This window comes from Oncorhynchus kisutch, unplaced genomic scaffold, assembly GCF_002021735.2.
Source record: "Oncorhynchus kisutch isolate 150728-3 unplaced genomic scaffold, Okis_V2 scaffold3655, whole genome shotgun sequence".
Taxonomy (NCBI): Eukaryota; Metazoa; Chordata; class Actinopteri; order Salmoniformes; family Salmonidae; genus Oncorhynchus; species Oncorhynchus kisutch.
This window is the reverse complement of record NW_022265600.1, coordinates 378,909-390,460: the sequence shown is the minus strand read 5'-3', so window position 1 is coordinate 390,460 and position 11,552 is coordinate 378,909. Positions and strand designations below refer to the sequence as shown.

Sequence of the window (11,552 nt, the reverse complement as noted above, 5' to 3'; positions counted from 1 at the left end):
CGGGAGTGTGATCTATGGACCGCTCCTCTGATCTATGATCAGTGATCTATGGACCGCTCCGTCTCCTCGCTGCCCGGATGTACTCCAGATTGCGGTGGTCAGTCCAGATGAGAAAAGGGTGTTTAGCCCTCTCAAGCCAATGTCTCCACACCTTCAGAGCCTTGACAACAGCCAACAGCTCCCGTTCCCCACATCATAGTTTCGCTCCGCCGGGCTGAGCTTCTTCGAAAAGAAAGTACAGGGGCAGAGCTTTAGTGGCGTACCCGAGCGCTGAGGGAGCACGGCTCCTATCCCAGATCCGGATGAGCCAGCAGGGGAGCCGAGGTAAATAGAGCCCTCAGGTGACCAAAAGCCCTGTCCGCCTCAGCCGTCCACTGCAGTCACACCGGTCCCCCCTTCAGCAGTGAGGTAATGGGAGTCGGTACCTGAACAAAACCCTGGATAAACCTCCGGTAGTAGTTGGCTACCTGATTAAAGCCCTGGATAAACCTCCGGTAGTAGTTGGCTACCTGACCAAAGCCCTGGATAAACCTCCGGTAGTAGTTGGCTACCTGACCAAAACCCTGGATAAACCTGAGGTGGTACTAAATGACGTCTTCCACTCGTCCCCCTCCCGGATACTCACCAGGTTGTAAGCGCTCCTGAGATCCAATTTTGTGAAGAAGCCCTGTGCATTGCCTCTATCGCACTGGATATGAGAGGCAGCAGGTAGCTGTACCTCACAGTGATTTGGTTGATACCTCGATAGTCAAGGCACGGGCGCAGACCGCCATCCTTCTTCACCGCCAGAACAAGGACAGGGACCGACTTCGGCGGAAGTCGTGACACCTACAACTGTCACCTTATGTAACAACTGATTTACTTAACTAAAGGCACATCTCAATATGTGGTCCAGGTGTCTTAGTGTTCCTATAGAAACCTGTGTCCAAACACAGCATTAAATAGCATCTAATCAGAATAGTGTACAGAGCTAAGTTATTACAGCTATTTAAATGTAATGTGTTTTTTAGTGTTTATTCTGTGTCATTAATAAAATCACTGTTGCCTATTAGATCAATATCAGTGTGAACACATCTGATTGGACTAGATCCATGTTGAGGTGAGACACGTCTGATTGGACTAGATCCATGTTGAGGTGAGACACGTCTGATTGGACTAGATCCATGTTGAGGTGAGACATGTCTGATTGGACTAGATCCATGTTGAGGTGAGACCATTCCATGTCTTTATTGGTTTGTGTGAGAAGGCAGTTTGGGAGAAGGTGGTGGACCGTTTGAGGAGGCTACAGTTCCCCTGGTGGAGGTTCTTGGAACACTGATATTTAAGTCTGAGGTTGAAGAAAACAAATTTGGTGCTGCAATGTTGTGTGTTATCTTGAATACCAGGCAGATGTTGGAGTACAGAATGAAATGGAGAGGAGAGGGGAGGGGAGGAGAAGAGAGGGGGAGAAGAGGAGAAGAGAGGAAAGGAGAGGAGAAGGAGAAGCGAGGGGGAGTAGAGGAGAGGAGAAGGGGAGGAGAGGAGAAGCGAGGGGGAGTAGAGGAGAGGAGAAGCGAGGGGGAGTAGAGGAGAAGAGAGGAGAGGGGGAGAAGGGCAGAGGGGGATAAGAGGGGGGAGAAGAGGAGAGGGGGAGATGAGGGGGAAGAGAGGGGGAGATGAGGGGGAAGAGAGGGGGAGAAGAGGACAAGAGAGGGGGATAAGAGGAGAAGTGGAGAGAGAGGAGGGGAAGGATGGGAGGGGAGGGGAAGAAGAGGAGAGGGGGAGGAGAGGAGAAGGGGGAGAAGAGGAGAGGAGAAGAGAGGGGGAGAAGAGAGATTGGGAGAAGAGGAGAAGAGAGAGGAGAAGAGAGAAGGGGAGAGAAGAGGAAAGGGGGAGAAGAGTAGAGGGGGAGAAGAGTAGAGGGGGAGAAGAGTAGAGGGGGGGAAGAGTAGAGGGGGGAGAAGAGAGGGGGAGAATAGGACAGGGGGAGGGCAGGGGAAGAAGAGTAGAGGGGGGAAGAGTAGAGGGGGGAGAAGAGGACAGGGGAAGAAGAGGAGAAGAGGGAGGGGAAGATGAAGAGAGGGGGGGAGGAGAGGAGAGGGGGAGAATAGGGGAGGGGTAGGAGAAGAGAGACTGGTAAATGAGTAGAGGAGAATAGAGGGACAGAAGAGGAGAGGGGGAGAAGAGGAGAGGAGAAAAGGGGGGTGAAGAGGAGAATAGAGACTGGGAGACGAAGAAAGGAGAGGAAACGAGGGGAAGAAGAGGAGAGGGGAGAAGAGGAGAGGGGAGGAGAGGGGGAGGAGAAGAGAGGGGGGGATAAGGCGAGTGGGGAGGAGAGAGGAGAGGAGGAGAAAAGGAGAGAGGAGAGGAGAAGAGGAAAGGGGGAGAGGAGGAGAGGGGTGAAAAGGAGAAGAGAGGGGAGAGGAGGAGAAGATCAGAGGTGGGAGGGGAGGGGAAGAAGAGGAGAGGGGGGAGGGGGGAAGAGGAGAAGAGAGGTTGAGAAGAGAAGAGGAGAGGGGGAGAAGAGAAGAGAGTGGGAGAAGAGGAGAGGGAGGGGTAGAATTGGGGAGAAGAGGAGAAGAGAGGAGGAGAGAAGAGGGGGGAAGAGAGGAGAAGAGTAGAAGAGAGGGGGTTAAGAGGGGGAAAAGAGTAGAGGGGGAAAAAGAGGAGAGGGGGAGAAGATGAAGAGAGAGGGGGGAGAAGAGGAGAGGGGGGAGAAGGGGGAGAAGAGGAAAGGGGGGAGAAGATGAAGAGAGAGGGGGGAGAAGAGGAGAGGGGGGAGAAGATGAAGAGAGAAGGGGAGAAGGGGGAGAAGAGGAAAGGGGGGGATAAGATGAAGAGGAGAGGGGAGAAGAGGGGGAGAAGGGGAGAAGAGAGGGGGAGAAGGGGGAGAAGAGAAGAGAGGGGTTGAAGAGGAGTAGAGAAGGGAGGAGAGGGGAGAAGAGGAGGAGAGAGGGGTTGAAGCGGAGGAGAGAGGAGGAGAGGGGCGAGGAGTGGAGAGGGGAAGAGAGAAGAAGAGTAGAGGTGGGAGGAGAGGGGAGAAGAGGAGAAGAGTAGAGGAGAGGGGCGAAGAGGAGAGGAGAGGGGAGAAGAGGAGAAGAGAGGGGGAGAAGAGTAGAGGTGGGAGGAGAGGGGAGGAGAGGGGGAGTTTATTAACTCAATTCTACTGACAATGTTTGTCTATGGAGATTGCATGGCTGAGTGCTTGATTTTATACATCTGTCAGGAAGGGGTGTGGCTGAAATAGAGTCCACTAATTTGAAGGGGTGTCCACATACCTTTGTATATATAGTGTATGTACACATGGGTGTTGTTGCACCATACCAACGATAAGCCTGTCTTCCCCATCACATCATGAAAGGTCATGTTGATGTTCATTTAACCTCTGTCTCTCTCTTCCTCTGACTCCTCCCTTTCTCCTTTGTTTCTCTCTGTCTCTCTGTCTCTTTCTCCTCTGTCTCTCTCTTTCTCCTCTGTCTCTCTCTCCTCTGTCTCTCTCTTTCTCCTCTGTCTCTCTCTTTCTCCTCAGATCTCCAGACTCAAAGTGTCAGTCCACCAGGTAGGTAGAGTATAAATCTACAGTGATTATAGCAGTTCAATATTAGTCAACTTTATTATCCCACATGGAGAAATTCATGTGTCCATACAAACCATTCTAAACCCCAATAACAAGTAGTGTTTTATGGAACTACTAATACTTGTCAACCACAAAGCATCACTGCTGTTAGAATAACAGAATCACTGTCATCATCTGTCCTCACCACTGTGTTTTCCTCTCTGCTGTTTACAGCTGAACTCTCAGTCAGACTGGTGGATGGGACCACTTCCTGTTCTGGGACAGTGGAAGTCTTCTACAGAGGAGAGTGGTTGGGTCTATGTACTACCTGGTGGAGCATGATAAAAGAGACTACGATTATGTGTAGAGAGATGGACTGTGGGAATGTTGTAGCTGAATCTAGAGGACCTCTGATTGAAGATGGAAGAAGAGGAGTCAGACTATATAGTTGCAGGGGAAATGAGTCTTCTATTAGGCAGTGTGACATCAGAAGAGGACCTGGTTTCTGTAATGGTGTATATTATCATCATGTGACCTGTTCAGGTAAGAGACTGGTCATATTGAGAGATTTATTTATACATTATACAATATTACCATGTATCATGTTTTATGTGTTTTTATTTCATTTAAATAGAGGGAGAGATGTCAGATGTATTTAAACATTATATTTGTGTTTGTCATATTGGTTTATGGGAGATGTTCATGGGCAGATCATTGTAGATCAGATGTTACTGAAGTGAAGCTGCCTGATGGATGTCCAGCTGTTTATTTTCTATAAAGTGAAGTGAACTTATTCCTGTCTCCTGCCTGCATTATTCCCAACCCTATCCTGAGTGACTAAGAACCCATTTCTACCTCTTACAGTATCAAACATAGCAAACTACTATCTTTTATCCAACATATTTGTGTTTAGTCCTTGACAGTGTCATCAACAAAACTGATTGAATGTTCAACCAACTCTTTTTCTCCAGAGTCTGTGCGTCTTGTTGATGGAGCTGGTCTCTGCTCTGGGAGAGTGGAGGTGAAGTCCAATCAGTCCTGGGCCTCAGTGTGTGACGCTGACTTTGACCGGCAGGATGCAGAGGTAGTCTGTGGGGAGCTTGGCTGTGGGGCTCCTGCAGCTCTACAGGGGGGGCTCTATGGAGAAGGTGAGGGTCAGACCTGGGATAAAGAGTTCCAGTGTAAAGGCAAAGAGTCCCTTCTCCTGGACTGTGACACCTCAGACAGAGAGAACAACACCTGCCTACCTGGTAATGCTGTTGGACTCACCTGCTCAGGTAAGAAACAGTTTGTCAGTCAGTCAACATTGTTTCTCACCTGGAGTGAAGAATATGAGAGACAATATACAGTGGGGCAAAAAAGTACTTAGTCAGCCACCAATTGTGCAAGTTCTCCCACTTAAAAGATGAGAGAGGCCTCTAATTTTCATCATAGGTACACTTCAACTATTACAGACAAAATTAGATTTTTTTTTTCTCCAGAAAAACACATTGTAGGATTTTTATTGAATTTATTTGCAAATTATGGTGGAAAATAAGTATTTGGTCACCTACAATCAAGCAAGATTTCTGGCTCTCACAGACCTGTAACTTCTTCTTTAAGAGGCTCCCCTGTCCTCCACTCGTTACCTGTATTAATGGCACCTGTTTGAACTTGTTATCAGTATAAAAGACACCTGTCTACAACCTCAAATAGTCACACTCCAAACTCCGCTATGGCCAAGACCAAAGAGCTGTCAAAGGACACCAGAAACAAAATTGTAGACCTGCACCAGGCTGGGAAGACTGAATCTGCAATAGGTAAGCAGATTGGTTTGAAGAAATCAACTGTGGGAGCAATTATTAGGAAATGGAAGACATACAAGACCCCTGATAATGTCCCTCAATCTGGGGCTCCATGCAAAATCTCACCCCGTGGGGTCAAAATGATCACAAGAACGGTGAGCAAAAATCCCAGAACCACATGTGGGGACCTAGTGAATGACCTGCAGAGAGCTGGGACCAAATGAACAAAGCCTACCATCAGTAACACACTACGCCGCCAGGGACTCAAATCCTGCAGTGCCAGATGTGTCCCCCTGCTTAAGCCAGTACATGTCCAGGCCCGTCTGAAGTTTGCTAGAGAGCATTTGGATGATCCAGAACAAGATTGGGAGAATGTCATATGGTCAGATGAAACCAAAATATTTGTAAAAACTCAACTCGTCGTGTTTGGAGGACAAAGAATGCTGAGTTGCATCCAAAGAACACCATACCTACTGTGAAGCATGGGGGTAGAAACATCATGCTTTGGGGCTGTTTTTCTGCAAAGGGACCAGGACGACTGATCCATGTAAAGGAAAGAATGAATGGGCCATGTATCGTGAGATTTTGAGTGAAAAGCTCCTTCCATCAGCAAGGGCATTGAAGATGAAACGTGGCTGGGTCTTTCAGCATGACAATGATCCCAAACACACCGCCCGGGCAACGAAGGAGTGGCTTCGTAAGAAGCATTTCAAGGTCCTGGAGTGGCCTAGCCAGTCTCCAGATCTCAACCCCATAGAAAATCTTTGGAGGGTGTTGAAAGTCCCCGTTGCCCAGCAACAGCCCCAAAACATCACTGCTCTAGAAGAGATCTGCATGGAGGAATGGGCCAAAATACCAGCAACAGTGTGTGAAAACCTTGTGAAGACTTACAGAAAATGTTTGACCTCTGTCATTGCCAACAAAGGGTATATAACAAAGTATTGAGATAAACTTTTGTTATTTACCAAATACTTATTTTCCACCATATTTTGCAAATAAATACATTTAAAATCCTGTGATTATGTGATGTTCTGGATTTTTTTTCCTCATTTTGTCTGTAATAGTTTAAGTGTATCTATGATGAAAATTACAGGCCTCTCTCGTATTTTTAAGTGGGAGAACTTGCACAATTGGTGGCTGACTAAATACTTTTTTGCCCCACTGTAGGTGTGTTTTAGTGAGAAAATAGTAAGATTACTGTCTCTCTCTCTTCTTTTCTCAGAGCCTGATGATGTGAGGCTGGTGGGAGGAGGCAGTCGCTGTGCTGGTGGAGTGGAGTGGTACGACCAGGGAGAGTGGAGGATTGTGGGATCTTTCTCTGACGTGAAGGCTGTAGCTGCAGTCGTGTGTAGACAGCTGGGTTGTGGCTCCACTGTTTCAGTACTATCTGGATACACCACTAAAGGGTTCAGAGTTCACTGTTCTGGGTCTGAGCGTGCACTGAGAGAGTGTTCCAGAAGCTATGATCACCTTCCTGGACTAACAGTGATCTGCTCAGGTAATAACAAGATACACTATATGGCCAAATGTATGTGGACATTATTTTATTTGGCTATTTCAGCCACACCTTTTGCTGACAGGTGTATAAAATCGAGCACACAGCCATGCAATCTCCATAGACAAACACTGTCAGTAAAATGTTCTTACTGAAGATCTCAGTTCTTCCGATTAGGGGGCAGCATTTTCACTTTGGATAAATAGCGTGCCCAAATTCAACTCCCTGCTGCTCATCCCCAGAATATACGATATGCATATTATTAGTAGATTTGGATAGAAAACACTCTGAAGTTTCTAAAACTGTTTGAATCATATCTTTGAGTATAACAGAACTTATGTAGCAGGAAAAACCCAGAGGACAAAGCATTCAGAATTCCTTTTTTTTTGAGGCCACTGTCTATTCAATGACTTTTCATTGGGACACTCGATTTCTAAGGAACTTGTTTGCAGTTCCTACCGCTTCCACTGGATGTCACCAGTCTATAGAAATTGGTTGAGGTTATTCCTTTGTGTAATGAAGAAGTACGGCCATCTTGAATTTGGGTCATTTGAAGTGTACTTTTTGAGAAGGCGCATGACTCGAAAAGTTGTGTGAGTTTATTGTCTTCCTGTATTGAACACAGATTGTCCCGTCTACAATTTGATCGATTATTAACGTTTAAAATACCTAAAGTTGTATTACAAAAGTAGTTTGAAATATTTTGGCAAAGTTTACAGGTAACTTTTGAGATATTTTGTAGTGATGTTGCGCAAATTGGAAGCTGTTTTTTTCTGGATCAAACGCGCCAAATAAATGGACATTTTGGAAATATATCGTAGAGGGGGGGAAGAGTAGAGGGGGGAGAAGAGAGGGGGAGAATAGGACAGGGGGAGGGCAGGGGAAGAAGAGTAGAGGGGGGAAGAGTAGAGGGGGGAGAAGAGGACAGGGGAAGAAGAGGAGAAGAGGGAGGGGAAGATGAAGAGAGGGGGGGAGGAGAGGAGAGGGGGAGAATAGGGGAGGGGTAGGAGAAGAGAGACTGGTAAATGAGTAGAGGAGAATAGAGGGACAGAAGAGGAGAGGGGGAGAAGAGGAGAGAAGAAAAGGGGGGTGAAGAGGAGAATAGAGACTGGGAGACGAAGAAAGGAGAGGAAACGAGGGGAAGAAGAGGAGAGGGGAGAAGAGGAGAGGGGAGGAGAGGGGGAGGAGAAGAGAGGGGGGGATAAGGCGAGTGGGGAGGAGAGAGGAGAGGAGGAGAAAAGGAGAGAGGAGAGGAGAAGAGGAAAGGGGGAGAGGAGGAGAGGGGTGAAAAGGAGAAGAGAGGGAGAGGAGGAGAAGATCAGAGGTGGGAGGGGAGGGGAAGAAGAGGAGAGGGGGGAGGGGGGAAGAGGAGAAGAGAGGTTGAGAAGAGAAGAGGAGAGGGGGAGAAGAGAAGAGAGTGGGAGAAGAGGAGAGGGAGGGGTAGAATTGGGGAGAAGAGGAGAAGAGAGGAGGAGAGAAGAGGGGGGAAGAGAGGAGAAGAGTAGAAGAGAGGGGGTTAAGAGGGGGAAAAGAGTAGAGGGGGAAAAAGAGGAGAGGGGGGAGAAGATGAAGAGAGAGGGGGGAGAAGGGGGAGAAGAGGAGAGGGGGGAGAAGGGGGAGAAGAGGAAAGGGGGGAGAAGATGAAGAGAGAGGGGGAGAGAAGAGGAGAGGGGGTGGGTTGTGGCTCCACTGTTTCAGTACTACCTGGAAACACCACTAGAGGGTTTGCAGTTTACTGTGATGGGGATGAATCTGCACTGAGGGAGTGTAGAAGAACGTATGATCTCCTTCCTGGACTCACAGTGATCTGCTCAGGTAACAACAACATGTCCTACTTCAGCCTGATATCAACATATGTTGTCTCAGTGACTGTAGGCCCACTACTCATGTTGCCCTGTGAGGGAGGGTGGCTGGCACTGTTACATGCTGATGTTATTGTCATATCTATAGGAAACTAGTTGAAGAGGTTTATCTTGTTCTCTTTTATTGTTACAGATCTCCTGGTCCAGCCTGATATCTTCCTGACTGACCCAATGGGAGGGGTCTCCAGGAGCCACCAGGGGCCTGAGATGTTCAGGGGCTACAACTTCACCATCACCTGCTCCACTCAGCCACAGTACCCAGGAGGCTCCTTCCTCCTCACGTTCACCGGCTCCAACAGAACCCAGACCCAGCCAGCTGTCAATCACTCTGCTGCCTTCCTCTTCCCTGCTGCAGATGACTCCCACCAAGGGAACTACAGCTGTGTTTATGACAATTATGTTTTCTCTCATAACTTCTCCTCTGAGAGTGAGCTCCTCTCCCTCACCATCACAGGTAACTGAACATGAACCAGACTTATGACTTTGTCATTGACAGATTTCCCACAGATCTATCTGGTGATGATCAGTCCCCTCATCAAATGTATTTCTGATTGCAGCCTCTCCTCTGCCAGCCTTCATCATCAGACACGTTGTAGTGCTGCTGATCCTACTGACATCCATCACCACCTCCTACCTGTACTACAAGGTAAAGACATTTACTCAGACGTTACAAGTCATTTAAACTAGAGGGAGAGGGTGAGGGGGAGAGGGAGGGAGAGAGAATGGAGATACTAGAGAGTAAATGTCTGACTGTTGGTGCTGTGTCTCCCTAGCCCACCAGGAGGCAGAAGAGAGTGAACAGGGTGAGCAGCATGGATCTTTATGTCAATGCCATGGAGATGGTCTCTCTGAGCTCCAGAGCTGAAGCTGGACCGGGAGAGGAGAGAGCAGCCCAGGGGACGGAGTAGGAGTAGAATGAAGCTGACCCTACATGCTGATCTTAGATCAGTTGTGTGTTTTAAATCGATTGTCAGCAGTGGACTGGTGTTTAAAATGTGGTGACAAACCTGAAGTGGTTCTAATTTTAATAACAAGTTCAGAATTAGTTTATCTTTCTAGAACCTTGGAAGAAATCTAAAAGGAGTGACTGAAATTGATTGATAAAATAAATGTAGTTTGGTTTTTACCACCAGAGAAACATGGATTTGGGTAACATGGGGGTTTGGGTAACATGGGGTTTTGGGTAACATGGGGTTTTGGGTAACATGGGGATTTGGGTAACATGGGGATTTGGGTAACATGGGTTTTGGTAACATGGTGTTTTCGGTAACATGGGGTTTTGGGTAACATGGGGTTTTGGGTAACATGGGGATTTAATTATTTTAAGAGAGAAGCTCAATTACATTACGTCTGTTTTTTGTTCCAGAATGTATTGATTTTGTCTTTATCTTATTTAGTGTCTCTTAGATTCTTCATCTTATTTAGTGTCTCTTATATTCTTTATCTTATTTAGTGTCTCTTAGATTCTTTATCTTATTTAGTGTCTCATAGATTCTTTATCTTATTTAGTGTCTCTTATAATCTTTATCTTATTTAGTGTCTCTTAGATTCTTTATCTTATTTAGTGTCTCATAGATTCTTTATCTTATTTAGTGTCTCATAGATTCTTTATCTTATTTAGTGTCTTAGATCCTTTATCTTATTTAGTGTCTCTTAGATTCTTTATCTTATTTAGTGTCTCTTAGATTCTTTATCTTATTTAGTGTCTCTTATATTCTTTATCTTATTTAGTGTCTCTTAGATTCTTTATCTTATTTAGTGTCTCTAAGATTCTTTATCTTATTTAGTGTCTCTTAGATTCTTTATCTTATTTAGTGTCTCTTAGATTCTTTATCTTATTTAGTGTCTCTTAGATTCTTTGTCTTATTTAGTGTCTCTTAGATTCTTTGTCTTATTTAGTGTCTCTAAGATTCTTTATCTTATTTAGTGTCTCTTAGATTCTTTATCTTATTTAGTGTCTCTTAGATTCTTTGTCTTATTTAGTGTCTCTAAGATTCTTTATCTTATTTAGTGTCTCTTAGATTCTTTATCTTATTTAGTGTCTCTTAGATTCTTTGTCTTATTTAGTCTCTTAGATTCTTTATCTTATTTAGTGTCTCTTAGATTCTTTATCTTATTTAGTGTCTCTTAGATTCTTTATCTTATTTAGTGTCTCTTAGATCCTTTATCTTATTTAGTGTCTCTTAGATTCTTTATCTCGAAGTGTTTCCATTATTAGTCCAGGTATTATTATAATCATCTGTTCATTCTTTGTATTTTGAAACATCTTTTAATAAAGGGGTTTGTTGTTGTTTACCTCATGATGTTATTGATTATAAATGTTATGATATTGATTATGATGTAGATTAGTGTTATGTTGTTAGTAGTATAGAGATAATGATGTTATTGATTATAAATGTTATGATATTGATTATGAAGTAGATTATTGTTATGATGTTGGTCTCTAAACTGCCATGTAATCAACTGAATGCTTTTAATAAAATTACAGGCTGTCAGTCTTGTGTGATTTAATTATTAGACAGACTACAACATACAGTATGAATTAACTGAGATCAGTCTGTGTGATTTAATTATTAGACAGACTACAACATACAGTATGAATTAACTGAGATCAGTCTGTGTGATTCCCCTCTTGGACAGACTACAACATACAGTATGAATTAACTGAGATCAGTCTGTGTGATTCCCCTCTTGGACAGACTACAACATACAGTATGAATTAACTGAGATCAGTCTGTGTGATTCCCCTCTTGGACAGACTACAACATACAGTATGAATTAACTGAGATCAGTCTGTGTGATTCCCCTCTTGGACAGACTACAACATACAGTATGAATTAACTGAGATCAGTCTGTGTGATTCCCCTCTTGGACAG

The 11,552-nt window shown here is 45.2% G+C and overlaps 1 pseudogene; it reads left to right on the top strand.

The window, feature by feature from the left end:
• Window positions 1-3,492: 3,492 nt before the first annotated feature.
• Window positions 3,493-10,144, top strand: LOC116371773 (scavenger receptor cysteine-rich type 1 protein M130-like; annotated as a pseudogene).
• The last annotated feature ends 1,408 nt before the right edge of the window (window positions 10,145-11,552 follow it).